The sequence below is a fragment of the Phacochoerus africanus genome, chromosome 15 (genome assembly GCF_016906955.1).
Source record: "Phacochoerus africanus isolate WHEZ1 chromosome 15, ROS_Pafr_v1, whole genome shotgun sequence".
In the NCBI taxonomy this organism is placed as follows: domain Eukaryota; kingdom Metazoa; phylum Chordata; class Mammalia; order Artiodactyla; family Suidae; genus Phacochoerus; species Phacochoerus africanus.
In genome coordinates, this window is record NC_062558.1 from 5,029,152 (window position 1) to 5,053,241 (window position 24,090).

Genomic DNA, 24,090 nt, shown 5'->3' on the forward strand with positions numbered 1-24,090 from the left:
GTGTAGGCCGGCATCTGTAACTCGGATTCAATCCCTAGCCTGGGAACTTCCATAGGCTGGGGGTGCGGCCCTAAAGACGAAAGACAAAAAAAAAAAAAATTAAAAAATAAAAAACTAAAGGGAAAAAGGGCCAGAGCACATAAAGAAACATCACTTCCATACTCTAGATCTAGCTAGCTTGAAAAGTTTTCAGACTATCAGTTGGTGGTATAATGTAGGAAAATAAAAACCAAACCAGCATAGTCCACCTGATGTCTTTTCTGAGATTTCGGAAGCTTTCAGCTTATCTCATGACCCTATTATTAGACGGACCCTGTGATGGTGAAACCTGGTAATAATGGTTGACCAAATAATAATGGTCTTGACCAACGGCTTGAAGCTCTCAAAGGTACACAGCTGTCCTATTCCTTTTTGCACAAGCCATACTTACTGGTCATGAAAATGCATACATTATTATACACTCCATATTAATCATAGACATTTTGGTGGTTAGATGAGGATATGGCTCATCTCATATAATCTGGAAGGAGCCTTCTTATAAGTATCTCTTCTCAGAAGAGAAGCCTTTACCTAAGTCCAAAACTGAAGACAATGAAGATATGTTGCAGACTATTGATAAACCATGTGTTTATCCTTCCATTTAACCACTTCCTCCCTAGACACACAACTGGCACAGGAAAGGAAGAGAATGGGAAGCAAACTGAAATGTGTACCAACATGGCCAAGCCATCTGATGAGCCCCCTCTGTGGACTGCAGTTTGAAAAGCATTCCACTGCAGGTTATGATTTAGTGGTAAACTAAACTAGAGCTATTGAACAAAGCTAACATTAGGAAAGAGGAGCCACAGAGTGATGGTGGGTAAAGTTACTGAGAAGTGTTGGTGGACATCCTCAAAAGCCTGACTCTCTTTTTGCTTAGGAACCTTAAAATGCCTCCATGGAGCTTTGGGGAGCATCCCAACTGCATGTACGGGGGTACATGCAGTTGATGAAAAGTACCAAAAGTGGTCAAAGATGTAATCAGCTGAGCAGAAAACTCCTGGGTAAGAAATAGAGAGGACCAGCAATCCTCTGATCCAGAGGAGACAAGCAGTAGATACATCAGCACAAGTTTGCTAGTTCTCCCCTCCACAGTATGGGAGTAGACACGGGTCAGCCTCCCATCCTATGACTCAGGTGCTTGGCAGGTAGGTGGGGGTGGGGGCTGGGGGGTGGACCATAGCTATGGAATCTGGTGCTTCCTGGAAGGAAATGAGGGGATCACAGGGAAAGAGAAGGAGAAGAGTGATTGAGAGCAAATGGAAAAGCGATTCCAAGGTTGACAATGCGTTATAGAGCCCCGGGCATAAGACTCGCTCTGTAAGGTCTTACCTGGTAACTTAGGGAAAGACTTAGCCTATCAGTGTAAGTAAGATGATGAATCTGCAGACCAAGCCCCCAAGATCTCTCTATGTCTCTGGACTGTCTCTCTCTACAGCTCATTGAGGTGGGTGTCAGGTGGTGTAATCTATTCTTCATCATAGCATACATTTGTTTCAACACTTCTTATCCTAGTTCTCAGAAGTTCCTATGAAGGAATCCCAAGTGATACTCTATGAAACCAACTCTCTTAAAAGATTCTAAAAAGATGGTACGGATAAAGGTGATGTGGGAGTTCCCTTTGCAGCTCAGCGGTTAATGCACCTGACTAGGATCCATGAGGATATGGGTTCAATCCCTGGCCTCACTCAGTGGTTAAGGATCCGCCAGTGTTGCCATGAGTTGTGGTGTAGGTTGCAGACATGGCCTGGATCCCAAGTTTCTGTGGCTGCAGCTGCAGCTCCGATTTGACCCCTAGCCTGAGAACTTCCATATGCCACACAGGTGCGGCCCTAAAAAGCAAAAAAAAAAAAAAAAAAGGTTGCAGATGGAAGCAGTTTTCATTCTTCCTGGATCCCTTTCACAGCTGGGGCTCTTGGGTATAGGGGGAAATATAAACCCCTTTCCTTGGCTTTTCCTAACACTCTTCTCCTGCATTCACCTCCTTAAAAGAGGACAGGGACATCCTTCCTGGTCCACCAACCTGTTTCATTCAATGTTTCTCCAAACACTTATTGGTCACAGTGTTTAAAGGAACAAAGGAGTTCATCTCAAGAGTTGCCTGATTTCTTTTTTTTTTTTTTCTTTGCTTTTTTAGGGCTGTACCTGCGTCCTATGGAAGTTCCCAGGCTAGGGGTAGAATCAGAGCTACAGCTGCCAGCCTACACCACAGCCACAGCAATGTGGATCTGAGCCGTGTCTGTGACCTACCCCATAGCTCACGGCAATGCTGGATCCTTAACCCACTGAGCAAGGTCAGGGATCAAACCTGCATCCTCATGGATCCTAGTCAGGTTTGTTACCCATGGAGCCATAGCGGGAACTCCAGGGAGTTGCCTGATGTCTTTTTTTTGTGCTTGCTCCATGGATCCCTTTCTGAAAATCAACTGTTCGGTTTTTTGCTGCTTTCCTCTCCAAGAAACCATCTCCACTAACTTATTTTTAACCCTTTTATTGTTGTGAGAATTTGTATATCCATAGCTACAGGGAGGCAAAGTCAACAGGCTCTTATAGCCTCTTTGTGTCCAATCTAGTTCTTTAAAAGCAAGGAAAGCATTGATCGTGAAGGGGATTTGGGAGGCAGGTACACTGGGCTCAAGGCCACACTTTTCTTTTCTTTATATACTTAGAATAATGACAACAGCAACCATATATTTTATGGCTCTTATGCCAGTGACAAACTGTTTTACATATATTGCCTGACTGAATTCTCTCAACACTTTAAGGTGGGGTAGCTTTATCTCCACTTCACAGGTTAGTACACAGACTTAGTTTCCTAAGAGCATTCTGCTGGTACAGAGTGGATTCAGGATTTGAATCCTTGCTTTTCTGATTATACAGTATTGGCACTTTCGGTTTACTACATGCCCGCCAAATGCAGCATAATTCTTGCAATAACCCATATGTTTCCATATATAAGCCATAAAGTCACAGAAATAGACTCTTACAATTTTTTCTTTTTCTTTTTGGAGCTACACCTATGGCATATGGAGGTTCCCAAGCTATGGGTCAAATCAGAGCTGTAGCTGACATCTTACGCCGCAGCCACCAGCCTATGCCACAGCTTGCAGCAACACCAGATCCTTAACCCACTGATCGAGGCCAGGGATCAAACCTACATCCTCATGACACCATGTCATGTGCTTAACCTGCTGAGCCACAATGGGAATGCCTCTTGCAAATATTTTTAGCTTACGTGGTACTAGTAATTGCAGATACTTTAAAAAGTGATTTTGTTCCTTTTGGGGTCTCCGTCATGCGAGTCCATGTGGCCCTATGAGCAGACATTGGCTTTTGTCCACTGGTTTGGCTGGCACTAGTTGCCGTGTTACCCGGGGAAAATCATTTCCCCTACATACATTCCCAGACCCTGGCCTGGGAATCAGCAATCTTGGTTCCTCTGCAGGCTGTGTGACCTTGCTCAAATGACCCTCCAGCCGGGGCCTCAGCTCCCTCCATGGGTCAAGGGGAGGACTTGTTCAATAGACAACCTTGCAGGGCCTTCTAACCCCAAAGTCTCACCTTCCACGCTCATGGGGAGCAGAGAGAGGCTGTCTGTCCATCTTCCCCAGACATTTTTAGGCTGTTCTGCAAACCAAGGGCCAGGGGCCCCCTGTGAGACCAAATAATTGTTCCTGCTTCCCTTAAACCATTAACCTCATGAAAATGTTCTAGGGGAAGGAGGTCAGGTTATAACAAAAGGATATAAAAATTACGAGGTGGATCTGTTATTGACTTCGTGGCCTTTAACGACCCTGCTGTCATCTCCTTAAGCAGATGGGAAGTGATCTTATGGCTGAAGCCTGGGAAAAGGACTTGTCTGGAAGGCCTTCTACACAGAAGAAAAGAGCAAGTGAGGCCTGCCTGGCAGGCAATAGGCTGGCGTGATAATAAAGCGTGGTGGCAAAATGAAACATTAAAACACCCAATAAAAACCTAAGAGCTTCATCACCAGTACTAATGAAAATATATGATTGCCTAATAAAATGTTCCATGCCAGCCTGTGGCCATGGATTTGCGTTTAACACCTGTTACCGTTGTCATCTCCTTCCTGGGAAGGGCAACCTTCTACCCCAGATGGGTGGTGGCCTGGGGAAGTCAGTGTGCGGGAACTTGGGGCTGGTTTTTCCCACAGGAGAAATCAGCCGACCTGGGATCTGGCAGCAGCTGCCTGGCTTCTACTTGTGTTTCTCCGGTAACAAAGAGAAAAGGGTGAGTCAGCCAGAGCAAGACAACCAGAGTGCAATCTGTTTGCAATGTGCCTTGCCCACTGGGGATGTGCCAGCTGGGTTATGAATGCAAGGAACAAAACCTGGGTGTTTTGCAATATAAAAGTGTTGCAATACCCTTTAGAAAACAGAACAAGTATCCTATTGGCCATGAAAGAAATAAGTGAATTATTTTGCCCCTCTTTAGTTCTTCTCCTTTGATGAGTATTTTATTCATTGTTCAAAACAGAGTGACCAAGGCGTTACCGTCGTGGCTTAGCGGTTAATGAACCTGACTAGTATCCATGAGGATGAGGGTTCTATCTCTGACCTTGCTCAGTGGGTTAAGGATCCAACATTGCTGTGAGCTATGGTGTAGGTCTCAGACCCAGCTCAGATCCTGAGTTGCTGTGGCTGTGCTGTAGGCCGGCAGCTGTAGCTCCAATTTGACCCCTAGCCTGGGAACCTCCATATTCTGCAGGTGTGGCTCTAAAAAGACAAAAAACAAAACACCAGAGTCGCCTAGATTGCATAAAATATGAACTCCCTGAGCAATTCATAGCCTGACATTCAGAATGAAGCCTCACATTAAAATGTATATGCATAGTATTTTATCATTTACAATACTTCTGAGACTTGATAAAATCCGTTGTCACCTCCAACACAGATATAATCCCATTTGATCTTACAATCAATCTTGTGAGCTGGCAATGTAATTACTCCACAATTTACTGATGAGATTTAGGGTGGTCGGTTAAGTCACTGATGGTCTCAGAGCTTGTAGGTGTCCGAGCAGGACACCTACAAGCAACAGTCCCAGATGCTTTAATCTGGTGACCTGGCATCATGAAACGAAAAGAGCCTACTGGAGTTCCCGGTGTGGCACGGTGGTAACGAATCCAACTAGGAACCGTGAGGTTGCAGGTTTGATCCCTGGCCTTGCGCAGTGGGTTAAGGATCTGGCGTTGCTGTGAGCTGTGGGTAGGTTGCAGACGTGGCTCAGATCCCACGTTGCTGTGGCTGTGGTGTAGGCCAGCAGCTACAGCTCCGATTGGACCCCTAGCCTGGGAAAATCCATATGCCACAGGTGCGGCCCTAAAAAAAAAAGACAAAAAAAAAAAGAAAGAAAAGAAAAGAGCTTACCATGCCCCAAGGTCACTTTTACCCAGCAAATGGCCATCACATCCATACTCAAAGCCACAGCAAATGCTATTACAGAAAATAGCAGGGTTTGTGTGATGGTGATGAGGGTCCTAAGGGAGCCTGGGGTCTCTACATTGGGAAGGAGGAGGGGGCTGCACTAGGTGAACAAGCCCTCCTGCTCCAGAATAGCCTTTGGTTCTCCCATTGGGTAAACATTCATCACTTGGGGTATTGGAAAGTTTTGACTGTTACCAAACTGAGCTTTCCTCTTTATTTATTTACTTATTTTATTTATTTTATTTATTTATTTGTCTTTTTGCCATTTCTTGGGCCGCTCCTATGGCATATGGAGGTTCCCAGGCTAGGGGTCGAATCGGAGCTGTAGCCACCGGCCTGCGCCAGAGCCACAGCAACGCGGGATCCGAGCCACGTCTGCAACCTACACCACAGCTCATGGCAATGCCAGATCCTTAACCCACTGAGCAAGGGCAGGGACCGAACCCGCAACCTCATGGTTCCTAGTCGGATTCGTTAACCACTGCGCCACGACGGGAACTCCAGCTTTCCTCTTTAGCATTGTAAGATGAGAGGACGAGAGTAGATACCTTTCAGGTCTTTATTCACTCCAACCCTACTCTCTCTATATCTCTACTTTGCAATTCAAGAAAGGCTTGGTGGAACTAATGACGTAGGGGAACAATGTCTAGACTTAGTTACAAGGGAAAAAATGCACGTCTATGAAGCAATATTTATTGGAAACTGTTCCTGTATCACCTCCTTTAATCATCAAACAACACAATAAGGTCAGTTATTATTACCACTTTTTTTATACCCAGAACTGGAGTCTGATACAAGTTAGGACATTTGCCTAGAACACAGTGGGGTTGACTTTTACGTATGGGGTCTCTCCTACGCCTGTGCTCTTCCTGTGACACCACACCAGCAACCATCACCAGCCCCTTTGTGAATTTCCTTGTCTCTATCAGAAAGACCCTTGGCCCTTAAGCCCTATTATCTGGCTTACTCTGGCTCTCTTCTCATAACTTGCCTCCCAGTGAAGGCACTTTATTACGGGCTATATCCTCAAATACATTTTTCCTTTCCAGCCACTACAATTTTCACAAGCAGAGGGGCGTTGTTAACTCGAGTTTTCCTCGCTGGACTTGACGTTGGCTGATTGCATTTTGCTGACATGCACTCCTCCTGCTGTGTTGCCAAGATAGTCCCCTATCATTTCTGCATCCCAAGCTGGCAGGGTGTGTGGCTTTGCAGCATCTTTTTTCCACTCCAGAAAGAATAGGATAGAACTGCTTTATGGATGAAAATAAAAGGCTCATATAATGAGAAATCCAGATTATTGCTTTCCTACAAGGGAGAGAAGAAATACTTACCAACATGAATTTTCCCTCCCATTCTCCCTCTGTCCATCCTATCTTCCTCATGCTTTATTTATTTATTTTTTTAAGTGTATATATCACTTGGAAAGCACAGTAAAATAAACCTGATGGGAGGGTGTATAACTACTGACTTATTAATAGTGCTCTAAAGGCCCATTTTATGGGCATGAATACAGTATCACTAGCCAGAATAAAGCGACTAAAAACTTTTCAGAAACTAATTGGAAATTTTTGCACCCAATTCTCCAATCATCTAATAGAGTATTTGAAATTAAAGGCGGAGGGGGGAGGGAGTGGGGTGGACTGGGAGTTTGGGGTTAGTAGGTGCAAACTATTCCATTTAGAATGCATATGCCATGAGATTCTGCCGTACAGCACAGGGAGCCATATCCAATCTCTTGGGATAGGCCATGATGGAAGATAATATAAGAATGGGAATGTATTCTATGTATGACTGGGTCACTTTGCTGTACTGCAGAAATTGGCACAATACTGTAAATCAACTATATTTTAATTTAAAATATGTAAAAATTTTAAAAAATTAAATTAAAGGCAGAGGTCCCTCAGGACTCATGAGAGGAAATGACTTTGGGCATTGGGTGAAAGGAAGAGATCAGACTGGCAGGAAGAGCCACAGCAGAGATAAGGGCTGGGGCTTCCAAGCAGAGAAGTATTTGAGGGGGGAGGGCTCAGAGAATACTGGAGAATACTGGACAGAAAGGCGAAGAGGATCGAGGACAGAAAAGATGTGCAGTTACAAAAGAAAAGCCTCCCCTTTCTCGGTTTGATATAGAACTCATCCAACCAAGGCTGCATGTGTGTGTCCAGCTAGAACATTGGCCATTGTGACCCAGGATGGCGAGGCGGGTGGGGCTTATAGAAGGCAGCTCTACACATGTGGGTGACTGTGGAGCCCATACCTGAACCACCACTTCGCTTTTCCAGGAGCTGCTTAACTTTTAGCAAGTGACCAACTCTCTAAGGATAAGTTTCCCCATCAGTAAAGTGAGAAGACTCTCACCTACTCCATGTGATTATTAAAAGTACTAAATGGGATGCTATATTCAAGACACTATGCCCAGCTCATAAGTAGTGCCTAATAACTGTCCACATCACAAGATAGGGATTTGTGTTTTTTCTTTAATCAAGGTCAGATTATGGAATTTATAAAATCTTGTAGGGCTTTTGTTTCTTTTTTTTTTTTTCCTCTGCAGCTCTTTCCATTTCTTAACTCACTGCCTTGCCTGGAGGGGAAGAATGGGAGAGGAAATAACATGAAAATGGCTTAAATGGTTAAGAGATACAAAGTTGCAAGAAGCATGTTTTAGAAGAGAGATGTGGCCTAAGGGGAGGCTTGGGGTCCTCCCGTGCTTTGTGCCTGGGCCTGGGGTCCAATTCCAAGAGAATCCAAAACCAGCTGTCATGATCCAGGCTTCATTCTGGTCCTAGTGATAATTTACAATTAAGTTGAAAGTGCTAGCTGTCCTAAGGCAGAGAAGCCCCTCAATCACCCTTGTGAATCAGATGGTCTTGGCAAGATAATGGCACCTTTTTTTTTTTAAATGATTTTTATTTTTTCCATTATAATTGGTTTACAGTGTTCTATCAAGTTTCTACTGTACAGCAAAGGGACCCAGTCACCCATGCATATATACATTCTTTTTCTCACATTATCATGCTCCATCATAAGTGACTAGATATAGTTCCCAGTGCTACACAGCAGGACCTCATTGCTTACTCATTCCAAATGCTATAGTTTGCATCTATGAAACCCAGATTCCCAGTCCAACCCACTCCCACCCTCTCCTCTTGGCAACCACAAGTCTGTTCTCCAAGTCCATGATTTTCTTTTCTGTGGAGAGGTTCATTTGTGCCCTATATTAGACTCCAGATGTAAGTGATGTCATAGGGTATATGTCTTTCTCTTTCTGACTTACTTCACTTAGTATGAGAGTCTCTAGTTCCATCCATGTTGCTGCAAATGGCAGTATTTTGTTCTTTTTATGGCTGAGTAGTATTCCATTATGTATATATACCACATCTTATTAATCCATTCATCCATCAATAGACATTTCGGTTGTTTCCATATCTTGGCTATTGTGAATAGTGCTGCAATGAACGTGCAGGTGCATGAGTCTGGGAAAGTTTTGTCTGGATATATGCCTAAGAGTGGGATTGCTGGGTCATATGGCAGTTCTATATTTTTCTGAGGCACCTCCATGCTGTTTTCCATAGTGGTTGTACTGGAAATGGGACCTTTTAAGTAGTGAGTAGGCAAGGACAGGTAGCAGCAGTGGGCTTAGAGAGGATTCCAAGTGGCTGCTCTCGAGAGAGATGGGGCTGTGAAAACTACCTTTAGTCATTTATTCATCAACAAACATTTATGTAGCATCCACTACATAAGCCATGGATTTACACTTTCCTGCTTTTGGGCAAACCCTCTCTTTTCCGTTTCCACCCAGAACTAAAAGGTAGGGCTTTAGGGGAAAAAAAGGGGGGGAAGATTCAGGGAGTCTGCAGCAAGACTGACTGCTTGCATGTAGGGAATATTCAGAGAGACATTCATTCAGCCACATTTATTGAGACCTATTCTGGCCAGGCACCACGATAAGCACTATAAGAAAAACAAAGATGAATAAAACATATTCTCTGCCCTTGAGGATCTCACAGTCTAGTGGGTAAGACAAACAAATAAGGAAATAAGAGTAACACAGAGTGATACATTTTGTAATAGAGTGGTGGGGAATGTGCTATGAGAGAAATCATAAGTGCCAGGCAAGACATGTGGGGTTCAGGGCTCTCTGTCTGGTGCTTGGCAACGGCGAGCTGGACCAGAAAGCAAAGGGCAAGCTGGAGGGAGACCTTCAGCCTGGCCAAGAGGGGAGAGGGAACACCAGCCGTGGGATGGGGGTTCGGAGCTTAGGGAGCCCAGTGTCAGGCTTTGGGGTAGATTTAGTGTGTTTTATTTTGGTTTATATTGTGAAGGTCAACAATTTAAACATAATGTTTACAAATCACAATCCCCAGAAAGATCAAGTGACTTAGAGCCATTCAGCCAGAAACTGCTGGAACCAAAATGACAGCCATCAATGGCTGTCAACCTGCTTTTCCAGGCTCTCTGCAGCAAACGGCAGCCCATAAAAGAAAGCACAGCATGGGTTGTAAACTCACCACCCCTTATTTCTGTAATGGGTTTGCCTGTTTCAAATACTCTGCTTGTGCTAAATAAAAGTTTACTCTTATTTCTTTTTTTTTTAGGTCTTTTTTTTGGGGGGGGTCTTTTTTTGTCTTTTTTAGGGCTGTACTCACGGCATATGGAGGTTCCCAGGCTAGGGGTCGAATCGGAGCTGTTGCCACTGGCCTACGCCACAGCCACAGCAATGCCAGATCCAAGCCATGTTTGTGACCTACACCACAGCTCACAGCAACACTGGATCCTTAACTTACTGAGCAAGGCCAGGGATTGAACCCGCAACCTCATAGTTCCTAGTTGGATTCGTTTCTACCACGCCACAACAGGAACTCCTTATTTCTAATAATAGTATCTAAACAAAATTTCTGCACAATACAAGTAGCTTCTTCACCAGCTGTATTGTCCCTTTTACCTAAACTTCAGTGCATTACCAGGACATGAAGATTTGAGGACTCTGGGGGTAGGGGCTTCTATGCCTTTGGTCAGGGGCGGGCACTGGAGGTAAAGGACAGACCAGAGTGAGCAGCAGTATCAGAGCATTCCTGGCATAGCTGATGAAGTCCCTATTGAACTTGGTCCACTAAGATCCACTGCTTTTTTGCTAGAGCTTTAGAATTGGACCAGTTGGGTGTTTCCTTCCTAAGAAACAAGAGCATGTTTCCAGGGGTAGAATAACTTCTTACTTTCATCTCTCAGACAACCTCCGTGTAACCAACACTCATTAAATGCATTAAATGAGACTTCAATCATACACTCCAGGCAAATGAATGTGACTTAAGATTTCAATCACAATAAAAGTGCAATTACGCAGAGTTAACATTTGGGAAATATACAACACTTCTCCCATAGTTATCTTTTCCTAAATTGTCTAGGAGTGCATCCATCCTGTTCTGGTTAATTCTGGCTAAGGAAAATACAGAGCCCTGAATGATTCAAATGATGAGACCGTCCATAACATTCTATCTCAGAGCCTGGCAGGAAATTCTGCTAACGGTTGGTGTTTAATAAATGCTGACTCACTGGGAGGGTACTGCTTTTTTTTACTAAAATTTGAAAGAATCAGTCTTTTTTGCTCAAATGGGTCAGTTCTTACATTCACATGGGACCATTTCAGCAATAAATCTCACCAAAATTCTACTAAGTTTAAGAAATTATGAGGTATGCTAAAAGGTTAATAAGAGAAAGTTCCTATATTGTAAGAGCTTAAAAACTACTTAGAAAAACTAGACTTAGAAATGGGAAAAGTTGATAAAGCTAATTTGAACATTAGATGTATAAGGAGTTCCTGTTTGTGGCTCAGCGGTAACGAACCCAACTAGTATCCATGAGGTTGCAGGTTTGATCCCTGGTCTCGCTCAGTGGCTTAAGGATCTGGCTTGCTGTGAGCTGCCGTGTAGGTCGCAGACATGGCTCGGATCTGGCATTGCTGTGGCTGTGGTGTAGGCTGGCAACTACAGCTCGGATTCAACACCTAGGCTGGGAACCTCCATATGCTGAGGGTGAGGCCCTAAAAAGACCAAAAAAAAAAAAAACCATACAAAAACCTTAGACATGCAATATAAGGTGGCGAATGTATAGAAAAAATATCAGATGGGGATAGATGTTTTAAACCTTGGTGGGGGAGGGGACTGGTCACGTGAGCAAGTACTTGAAAGAAGTGGGGGTGATGGTCCTGAGGATGTGACAGGGAGGGTCCCAGTAGAAGGGCTAGCCAGTGACAGGACTTAGGAAGGGCTGTGCAAGGAGGCTGGTAGCCTGGAGCAAGGGATGAGCAGTAAGAGAAGAGGTCCAACGTGAGACTGGCAGGCAGATCATACCAGGGCTCTGTGGGTACCAACAGTGACTTTGGGTTTTGCTTTGGGTGAAATGGGAAACCATCGCAGGGTTTTCAGCAAAACACGATGACTCAAACTTACGGAAGTTCTGAAGATTATTCTAGCTGTTGTGTTGAGAACAGATTGCAGGGAGGCAGAAATGAAGCAAGGGGACTTGTCAAGAAGCATTGCAGAAATCCAGGGAAAAGACTACGGTTGTGGCTTGCTTGGGAGGTCATAATGGAGGTGATAAAAAGCGGTCAGGTAGGAATTCCCACCGTGGCTCAGTGGAAATGCATCTGACTAGCATTCATGAGGACACAGGTTCAATCCCTGGCCTCACTCAGTGGGTTAAGGATGTGGCATTGCCGTGAGCTGTGGTGTAGGTTGCAGATGTGGCTTGGGTCCCACGTTGCTGTGGCTATGGTGTAGGTCGGCAGCTACAGCTCCGATTCCAACGCTGGCCTGGAAACCTCCAAATGTCGTGGGTGTGGCCCTAAAAACACAGAAAAAAAAAAAGTGGTCAGATAATGAGTGTAGTTTGAAGATGGAGGTATAATTTCAGAAGACTTCACATAGAAGTTGATTGAAATTTAGCTGGCTCTTTTTTTGGCTGCGCCTGAGGCATGTGAAAGTTCCCAGGCCAGGGATCAAACCTATGCCACAGCAGCTGCAGTGACAACACTGGATTCTCAACCTCTGCTCTGCCACAAGGGAACTCCTAGCTGGATCTTTAATAGCACGATGAAGAAAGGTGAAAAGTAACAGATGACTTATTAGACAGTGAAAAAGGCATAGCATCAAAAAGTACAGCTTTTAAAAGACGGTAGGTAGATTAGTTTGGCTGGAGGTAATTGTTTTAGGCAGATGGGTAATTTGAGGATGGTACATTGAAAGAAAAGACGCATGCCTTTAGGGCCACTGCTGGATGAGTCTTGGTCCCTGGGTAGCCCAGGTTTATTTAATTGTGCAAATCCAGGAATCCCAGATGTGGAAGATCAGGGCAATGCGACTCACCAAAGATCGTCATCTGCTAAAACTCTGCTGGCAAATGGTCGTTTAGCCTCTTCCTACGTACTATAATGGGACACTTTCTTTTTTCTTTTCTTTTTTTTTTGTCTTTTTGCCTTTTCTTGAGCTGCTCTTGCAGCATATGGAGGTTCCCAGGCTAGGGGTTTAAAGGGAGCTGTAGCCACCAGCCTATGCCAGAGCCACAGCAACACAGGATCCAAGCCTCATCTGCAACCCACACCACAGCTCACAGCAACACCAGATCCTTAACCCACTGAGCAAGGCCAGGGATTGAACCCACAACCTCATGGTTCCTAGTCGGATTCATTAACCACTGCGCCACAACAGGAACTCCCAATGGGCTACTTTCTTAATTCAGCATAGCCCCTTCACCTGGGGGGCAGTTTTTTTTGTTTGTTCGTTTGTTTGTTTGTTTGTTTTGGTCTTCTTAGTGCCGCACCCATGTTATATGGAAGTTCCCAGACCAGTGGTCGAATCGGAGCTACAGCTGCCTACCTACACCACAGCCGCAGCGATGTGGGATATGGACAGCATCTGTGACCTACACCACCACTCACGGCAACCCCGGATCCTTAACCCAATGAGCGAGGCCAGGGATCGAACCGGCTTCCTCATGGATACTAGTCAGGTTCATTACCACTGAGCCATGAAGGAAACTCCCTGGGAGGCATTTTTTGTTTCAGAAAGATATCTCAGTTTTCAACAGAATTTGACTTCATATAATATCTAACCGTTAACTCTAGTGCATTTTCAGTCACTAGGTCATTTATACAAGAGCCAAGTTAGTGCCCACTAATAGAAAAAAAAGGAAGAGAATGAACACTTCTTGAATTTCTTCTTGGAACCACTACGAAGGCTAATTTACCTGAATTATCACATTTAATAACTATCATGATCCTATGATATAGAAGACCCTCAAATCTAACCATCCCTCCTAATGGAAGGTATCTATAGGAATGTATACGGAGGGCGTTGATAAAGACACAAAACCAGGTCTTCCTATAAAGGGTTAGCGCTTTCCCTGGGACCAGCAAATAAGGCAGCATTTTCTTCTCCCTTCTTCTGCCTCATTCACCTTGTGTGTTTGTGAGAGGGATGTAGATTGGTCAAAATCCTTGTGCATATCTCTACCTAGTTTACAGGTGGCAGAGCAGAGAAACTTTTAGACAGAAGGTGCAGCCCCCGAAGTCAAGAGTGGGTTCCAGAACGAAATATAGTGGCTGTTGGGGGGCAAGGCAGGAATTCAGTGACTTGAAGGGAAATCCAAGAATTAAACAAATCCAGTTCCATCACTTCCACTTCACAGGAAGGTTGGGCCAGAGTGGTTGAGGAGAGTCTCCACATCAAAGTTTCCAAGTGGAGGAGTTCCCGTTGTGGCTCAGCAGTAACAAACCCAATTAGCATCCATGAGGTTGCAGGTTTGATCCCTGGCCTCGCTCAGTCGGTTAAGGATCTGGTGTTGCCGTGAGCTGTGGTGTAGGTCCCAGATGTGGCTTGGATCTGGTGTTGCTGTGGCTGTGGTGTAGGCTGGCAGCAGCAGCTCCCATTCAACCCCTAGCCTGGGAACCTCCATACACTGCAGGTGTGTTCCAAAAAAAAAGAAAAGTTTCCTGATGGAAGAGCTGGGAGGAGTGCAGCTCTCATCAACTCCAAGGACTTCCATGGTCCCAGGGCACCGAGCCAGGCACCGCTGGGGAACCAGAGAGGGAAGCGCCAGAGCAGAGCCTGACCTCTCCTGGCTCATGACTGGCAGGAGATGTGTGGACCTAAAACAAGCTGTGATGAAGAGGCCTGGGATGCAGAAAACATGAATATCATGGAGATCGGGGCTGTAGGTTTACTTCTGGCTGTATTGTTCATAGGTTTGGGAAGGGTGTGAGGTTTTTTGATAAATGGAAATGATCAGGGTGAAAAAATAGGATGGTTAAAGGTGTACAGGTGAGAAAACCCAGGTGATATAAGCAGATATATTATTCCTTTTATTTTTTTTTTCTTACAATCACACCCATGGTGTATTGAAATTCCCAGGCTAGGGCCTGAGTTGGAGCTTCAGCTGCTGGCCTATCCCACAGCAACAGCAATGCCAAATCCAAACCACATCCTCGACCTACACCACAGTCTGCTGCAACTACAGATCCTTAACCCACTAATGGAGGCCTGGGATTGAACCAGTATCCTCAGGGAGACTGTTGGGTTCTTAACCCTCTGACCTACAGTGGGAACTCCTAAATCATTCCATTTAACTCATGTGCTGAGTTCATGAAGGGACAACGGAACAAAATTAGAAACTGTTACAAGTCAGAGGAACAAAATTAGAAACTATTACAAGAGCCAGGTCACAAAGGGTCATGGATGACTTTCTGGGTTAGATCCCATGGTTAACCAAGAATTCTTAAAGGTTTTGAACATTGAGTAACCTGATCAAGCTGTGCGCATCAATTTTGACCGACAGGAGTTTCGTTGTAGCACATCGGAAACAAATCCTACTACGAACTATGAGGTTTCGGACTTGATCCCTGGCTCCAATCAATGGGTTAAGGATCTGGCGTTGCTGTAAGCTGTGGTATAGGTCTCAAAGGTGGCTTGGATCCTGCATTGCTGTGGCTGTGGCATAGGCCAGCAGCTGTAGCTCTGATTGAATCCTTAGCTTGGGAACCTCCATATGCTTCAGGTGTGGCTCTAAAAAGGAAAAAAAAAAATTTTTTTGACCTCCGGGGCTGAAAGAATAACTTACATCCCTCTGTACACAGTAGTCCCTAAAGTGTTTGAGAGCTGATCTTACGTGTTATCTTGAGGCTACGCATCTCCATTAAAAACAAAATAAAACACTTATCTTTAAGACATGATTTCAAGCTCCTTAGCATCCCTGTTTACCCTCCCTGGTGACCCTACCAGGTATTCACAAGCAGCTAACATTTATTAAAATCTTACATTTCGGAGTTCCCGTCGTGGCGCAGTGGTTAACGAATCTGACTAGGAACCATGAGGTTGCGGGTTCGGTCCCTGCCCTTGCTCAGTGGGTTGACGATCCGGCGTTGCTGTGAGCTGTGGTGTAGGTCGCAGACGTGGCTCGGATCCCACATTGCTGTGGCTCTGGTGTAGGCCGGTGACTATAGCTCCAATTCGACCCCTAGCCTGGGAACCTCCATATGCCGTGGGAGCAGCCCTAGAAAAGGCAAAAAGACAAAAAAAAAAGACTACCAAAGTCTCCAATCCTTTGGGTGAAGACCAAGAAGGTTGCACCAGTATCTACAAGAAATTCTATTAAGTGGCCTGCCTCATTTAATGACCACCCAAGACTTGGCATTTGTTATGTAGATGGTATCTCTAGGCAGAGCCACTTTAGGCCTGGACCCCCTCAGTCTTCTTTTTTTTGGTCTTTTTGTATTTTAGGGCTGCACTGCAACACTGGAGGCTCCCAGGCTAGGGGTCTAATCAGAGCTGTCGCCGCCAGCCTAGGCCAGAGCCACAGCAACTCTGGATCTGAGCTGCATCTTCCAACCTACATCACAGCTCATGGCAACACCCGATCCTTAAGCCATTGAGTGAGGCCAGGGATCAAACCCGAATCCTCATGGATCTAGTCGGGTTCATTAACCACTGAGCCACAATGGCAACTCCCCCCTTCTGATTGCCAAACCATTAATGGCTGAGGGGCCGCTGCTGCTCTCTGGCATCTGGGGCATTCCCTCTTCCAATGTCCTGGATGCTTGCAGAAGCCACATCAATCGCAGTCTTCTCTCTGGTGCCCCTTTTGTCCACACGGGGTACACTGGTCCTGTCTGGGTACCCATGGGCCTAGTGATCCACCAGGGCCAGATGGGCCCAGAAAAGCCAGCCTCCCCATTGGTGGTCTCTGAGCAGACAAAGCCACTGCAATCATTTGAGCCTTTTGCATATTCCTCTGGGTGCATTCAGCATTTTCAGCTGTATCCCTATTATTGAAAACTGAATAAGCCAATTGGAGCAAATTGTTCATGGATTCTGAGGACCAGCAGTTGCTTTCTGAAGTTTGAGCCTGATGTCTGGGGCACACTGGGCTATGAAATGCACAGCTAGGAGTTCCTGTCATGGCTCAGGGGGAAGCAAATCTGACTAACATCCATGAGGATGCACTTTCCACCCCTGGCCTTGCTCAGTGAGTTAAGAATCTGGAGTTGCCATGAGCTGTGGTGTAGGTCGCAGACGAGGCTTGGATCTGGCATTGCTGTGGCTGTGGTGTAGGCCGGCCGCTAAAGCTGCGATTTGACCCCTAGCCTGGGAACCTCCATATGCTACGGCTGTGGCCCTTAAAAGACAGGAAAAAAAACCGAAAGAAAAAAAGAAAGAAATGCATAGCTGAAAGGGCCTGTCCCTCAGGGGAGGAGGGATCCACATTTGTTTATTTCCTAAAATCCTCCACTAGTCTCCCTTGGGAGACTGCAGGATTTTCATCCTGTCCTTGTTGGACCTCTTTCATCTTTTCATAATTTACGGGTTTACTGTAAGTTTCTTCACACCCCCTATTAAACGGTAAATCATATGCTCCCATCTATTGCAATTAACAGAATTCACTTGGTAATTCCACTGTGGATCTGACAGCATCTTTCCCCACCCGGTGCACTGCCTGGCCCTGTCAGGCCCGGGCTGCCAGTTGGTCTGCATGGGCTCTGGCCACTGGTCTTATATGCTGCTTTTCCTCAGGGGTGTGGCAGTGGGAGAGTAAGATCTGTAAAGCTCCCCCAGCTGAGATTAAAAGATCTCACCGGTCAGGTAAACCCTTTTGTAAAGCATTCAGGATCCTCAGAAAAACTTCCCAACTTGTCCTGTGCCATACTTAGATCAGACATTGAGAAAGGCACATGGGTTCTACTGTTCCCTGATTTCCATCAGGAACTTCTCTCAGAGGCAAAACCATAGGGGCAGTTGTTTGGTAACTTATACCAAGGTGAGTGCTAGCTGGGCTAAGTATGGGCTCCTCTAGTAACTCAGAGTATAAAGAAAAGTTTTCTGAATATGGAAGGGGCCTCTTTCCATCCCCAGCTCTGTCAATAGCCTGGACTGGAGGAGGGGCTCCCCTGTGGGGTGGATGGGGTTGATGCAGCCTAACCCATTTCAGACCCAACCCTGAAGTGATTCTCTAACTCCCATATTACCCAAATTCCACACTTATGTCACAATACTCCACGCATTTTGGTCAAGATTTGCACTTACTATTTTAGATGTTGTCCCTTTGAAGGCAGTCTCCCAATCTGGTATTAGCACCCAAGAAGCTGCCACGAGGAAAATGTACAGGAGGTGTCCCCAGCAGTGTCCACAGTGAGTGGGAGTCTGCCTTGCTGCAAGTTGAGAATAAAGCCTTAGCACCTGCAGGGGTTGGAACAATAAAAAGTACACTTTGGTGGTACAGAAGTCTTCTGGGGTTAATCGAACAAAGAAAGGAATAGCGCAGGAAAGAACACAGAACATAGGAGAAAAATCTGAGGATAAAGGAGAAGTGTGTAGAGATTGAGAGTTCTCTCCCGGAGCAGCTGTTCTAGGACCAAGACCTAACTCTTAACATTTTCTTACCTCATCACCGCCCCTTTGTGATCTGCCAGCTGAAACTGACAGCATTTCTGACTCGAACCCAGCCTAAACCCAGATTGGAACTGGAACCCATGATTTTAGAATTAGAATCACTCACCCAGTTGTCTGGACTTGTTACAGCAGCTGCCCAGCAGCCCTGCGCCGCAGCATATCAGCTCTAGTGACAGCCCTGTGGCAGTTGTGTACCAGCTCCAGCGGCTCTGTGGCCGCAGCATACCAGCTCTTTTACCCGGCAAGGAACCAAGCGAGCACTCAGACAGGTAGAGAACTCAGTTTATTATGCTGGCAGGCTCAGAGGAGATCGCTCTCCAGAGTCTGAGCCCCAAAGAAGGGTTTCCCAAGGCGTCTATGGGCTACCTCTTTGGGTCCGTGCTTGGCTGGTCAGACCGGAGTGAGGTCAGGCAAGGGAGTAGATGCGGAAACAAATTTACAGAAGCAGATGTGTGGGGAGGGGTGGTGGGGCCGTTGGCTGGACTTTGCTTAGTCATCACGGCCGGGGTCTCTCCTTTCTACCTTTTTATCAGGACATTTTCTCCTACATACTTACTGAGGTTCAGGTTCTTCGTGCCTCAGCACAGAAGGAATTCAGCGAGAGACAAAGGGATAGGCTTGTATCTCCACTAGACAAGCAAGCCTGCCTCATTCTGATGGTATGTTGATTATTAATGACAGCGGTCTCCCCAAGTTCCCTAGGTTTCCCTCTCTATCTGTGGCTCCTTATTGGGACTTCTACAACTACCCGTGTAGCTATACTATTCCATCCCTATCCCCTACATCGAGGGGACAGGGGCCAAACTGGGAAATAGTTCATCAACAAGAAAGTGTCATACTGAGACTGACCTGTGTTTGGCTCAAAAGGGAAATTGTGCCCCACAGACAGTGCTGAGACCAGAGAGGGGACACGTCTCTCCACCTGAGTCATCCACATTTCAAGGCTGGATGAAGGATGGGCGTTGAGGCTCAGAGCCAAACGACGGCTGTCAGAGAAGTCAGGTGAGAGAAGGCACAGTGGGCAACTTGGGGGTGGAGTGGATGAATCCGGAGGCAGAGGGCCATTGCCTGCAGCCCTTGGCAGGCACTTTCAGCTGGGGATTTCCACATGGGCTCATTCATATTTGATGGGCTCTTTATTTCAATGCTGAAATCTAGGGTTCTGAATCAAAAACACGGATTTGCATCCCAGCTCCACTAACTGCTAGCTGCAATGCGATTGTTCCAGAATTTCTATATCCAGTGCTCCAGGGGAGCCATCTGGTTGGAATAAGGGCTTGAGAACTTGTCTTAAAACGGCCTTGGCTTGGAATCCTAAGTAATATTGAAAAGAATGAAGTGTCCACAGCTAAGAATGCCCGAGGGTAGAATGGAGGAGTGGTATTACTGATTGTCACAATAATGCTGCATAACAACCAACCATACAATCTCAATGGCATAGAACAATAAGCTTTTATTTCCAAGCTTTGGGGTCTTCAGGTGGGGTGGGGGGCAACTCTGCTTCAGGCTGCAGATCTGCCTTGTCACTGGAGCTCAGCCCTTCCGTGTCCTACTTGGCTAAGTCTGGCTTCAAGCAGAGGACTTAAAGTCTTAGTTTGCTCTGCATGTCTTAGAACTTTTTCGAATGAGTGTCTGCCTGAGACAAATTTGGATTGTTGGGGGGGGCGGGGGTGTCCGGAGCTTGTGCCTCAACGATGGTTCTGAGACTAGAGATGGGAAACTTCAAATCTTGCTAAGGCTTGGAATTCCCGTTGTGGTCCAGCAGGTTAAGAAACCAACTAGTATCCATGAGGATGCGGGTTCGATCCCTGGCCTTGCTCAGTGGATTAAGGATCCAGCATTGCTGCAAGCTGTGGCATAGGTTGCAGATGTGACTCGGATCCAGTGTTGCTATGGCTGTGGTGTAGGCCAGCAGCTGCAGCTCTGATTTGACCCCTAGCGTGGGGACTTCCATATGCTACAGGTGCGGCCCTAAAATAGGCACATGCACACGAAATCTTGCTAAGGCTTAAAGGGCAATTTGGAAGCAGGCTGCAAGCAAGATGTTGGCACCTGGATTCCCCAGAAGGAGACCAGGTAGAGAAAATCTGGGAGCTCAGGAATAATGGGGAAACTCCATGAACCACTGTGGATCCAAGGGTGACCAAGTTGGTGGAGCTCAGGTGCTGGGTGGGACCGGCAGCCTCTACAAAGCTTCCCTTGTATGTTACTGCCCTCTGTCTCAATGACCCTGTCTTTTGTCTGTTTCATTCTTCCCCCAAGTTCGTAAACTAGATCCTGTGTTTTGCATCTTATTGTAGCTATGGTTTCCCCAGGAGACTTGAAACTCAAAAAGGTCAGGAGTTCATTTTTTTTGTGTTTGTAGCACCAGCCCCTCCCTTCCTCTCTCCTCCTCTACCTCAGTCACGCCTACCACAAAGCTTTGTGCAGAATGGAACCTCTGTATTTGCTGAATTAAATATCGCACCTAGCGGGAAGGAAAGTCACCACTAGGGTTGCTGTTACAGGTGAATTGCCAAAGCCCATTTCCCCACTTTCTAGAGGGCCTTAGACATCAAAAGTCACAGAACAAATCCACATGCACATCCCCGTGCTGAAACACACACACACAGAGTTTAATCACCCTATTATATCCTCTGGGTTACCAGCATTTGGGGTGAAGAAAATGTGAAAAGGAAGATGAAGGGGAAAAAATTTCCCATTTTAAACATTGCAGCTAATTCCATTAATTATGTTGTGATGCAATTAAGCATTTCATTTCAGAGCTATTAAAGCTTAAATTATTTATTAATAATTACAGATCATTACCTGATAGTGTTCACTCTGCAGAACAGGTGATGAATAATTTATCAGCTCTGACATGGTTCTCTCCTCACAGCTCTCTTTAGTTGGTGTCTATATTTGCACATGTCAGCTTGCCAATATATGTGCCTGTTTGTGTGAACAGACCTGTTCTTTCTGTTTATACAGGATCTTCCTGCATTCTGAATGTCGTTTAAAACTTTTCACTCAAAGTTTTATAACATAGACTGGAGGTGAGATATAAATAATGGCAATGTTTAGATAAAAAGTTGCATTTTCTTCTCCTGGTTGATGTTGAGATGGACCTCAGCTCTGAGCAAATTAGAATTACATTTCTTCATTACAGAGCTTTTTCTCATTCCCCTCCCCTCTATTTCAGGATTTTTAATAATAATAATTATTGTATCATTACTATATGCAGCACTGTATACAGAAATGAGCAGACATTAATATTTTTGTTTAAATGGTATGTAAAGATTGTTTTTAATCAAATCTAAAACAAAATTATTAAAATTCAAGTGTATAAAAGAATTTCATCATGGATCAATGCAAGCAATGATCGACAAATGAATACTGATCTTATAATGAGATAAATGCCAAAGTCCAGTTACTGTTGAGCCTAGCCAATCAATTATATCATCGGGAGTAGTTCATCCTAATGCTATATCTGTGAAGACTCATATTGGAAATTACTCATATTGTGTATATATATATATATATATATATATATATATATACACATACATAAAAGGATATGTGTGTCTATATATATATGTATGTATGTGTATATATGTGTGTGTGTATATATATGTGTGTGTGTGTATATGTGTGTGTATATATATGTGTGTGTATGTGTATATGTGTGTGTGTGTATATGTGTGTGTGTGTATATATGTGTGTGTGTATATGTGTGTGTGTGTATATATGTGTGTGTGTATATGTGTGTGTGTGTGTGTGTGTATACATGCATATATATATATATACACACACACCAAAAGCACACCTATACTTGAGTGACTTAATCACCTACCACCTATTCGGACATCGTGTACAATTAACTATTTTAGTTTAAAGCAGGGGGCATATTTTCACTCAACAGATATTTTTTGATTATCTGAGTTATGCCAACACAGTGCTGGAGATACAGTAGTAAGTAGATTGAGCCAAGAGGCTTGAGTAGATTCAAACACATTGTCTAATAGCTTTCTAACATGCTCTTTTTCAGTTGATCTTCCTTCATTTCTATACCGTCTGGTGAATTTCCCAGGAACAAAACAGGCTTTCCACTCTAAACAAGATTGATTTTTGTTACAGGATTGATTTTGTTTACCATGGCATGTCTTCTGCTTCAGCTGGTGTAGACCTGCCATTAGCTCTTCAGGGCAGAGTGTCTTCAATGCTATGAGTATGTTGCAGACAGATTCAGGTACTTAAGGAGATGTGTCAGCTTCTTTTCAGATTAATCTTATAAAACACATTTTAGGCATATGGATCTCTGACCTAAGGCTTTCAAAAATTTCTCTTGCCCAGGGATCTGGAACCATAGATATCATATGGATAGAAACCATCATAAAAAAGCAAGCTTCCAAAAGAGCCCTGCCTTTAGCATGCATATGACATTTTGAAATACAAAAACCTCATATTCAGCATACTGGACCTGCTGGCTGTGGTTTGCTGAACCCTAGCTTATGAAAATAGATTCCAGAGTAAAACTGAGAGACAGGAGTTGCACTTAAATCCATCCTGGAGACTTCTTCCCATGAACCAAGTGGTGATTCTTTTCTTCTTGGCCACACTCGAGACATGTGGAAGTTCCCCCGGGGCCAGGGATCCAACCCTCACCACAGCATTGACCCAAGCCACGGCAGTGACAACGTCAGATCCTGAGCCACCAGGGAACTCCAATGCCTGAATTCCTTGACTGCCACAACACCAACTCTCTAGTATCCATTCTTCTCAAATAGTTGATTCTGGTTCGCCAGAATTTTGACTAAACTGTCAGCGATGCATAACCCATTCTTCTTATCAATACACATAAAGGAGCTATTTTACTTCTGAACATTATACAAATTAATAATTACTTTCAAAAGCATAAGTATATATCATGTTAGTTTCCCTGGGGCCACACCAGCTGAGAATACAGTCACGGGAAATTGGTCACAATAAAGATATTCTCCAGTTTACAGTCTTTTACAGCCAAAAAATCTGGAGAAGCAGCCATAAAAATGTTGCCTTTCATGTTTAGAGGACCCTGGGCTTGTCTATGAGCAGCCCTTGCGTACCTAATGTCATTTTCCATTTGACCCCTGGGTCACCTCTTGTTTTGTTTTCTCACTTACCTTCGGTGACGCAACCTTTTGCTTTATTGGAACCCTCTGCATGAGATCTTGGCTCAGGACCACAAGGGGCAGAATGGGAAGATTTTATGAGTGACACCAGGTAGTTTTCTATTTTTGAAAACTTCCTTCCCTCGAACACCTGGGCAAGGTTCCTGGACATTGTAGGTCAGCCCTAATGTCTGCCCAGAGTCAGAGCAGAAGGCAATTTATACCCTCCAACAAAAGAAGAGAGTTTAATAAAGGAACAAAGATGTGGCAGGGGATGTTCCTGTTGTGGCTGCAGCAGTTACGAGCCTGCCTAGTATCCATGAGGATGCAGATTCCATCCCTGGCCTCACTCAGTGGGTTAAGGATCTGGTGTTGCCACAAGCTGTGATGTAGGTCACAGATGCATCTCAGATCCCGTGTTGCTGTGGCTGTGGTGTAGGCCAGCAGCTGCAGCTCTGATTCAACCCCTAGCCTAGGAACATCCATAGGCTGTGGGTGCAGCCCTAAAAAGCAAAAAAATAAAAGATGTGGCAGGGC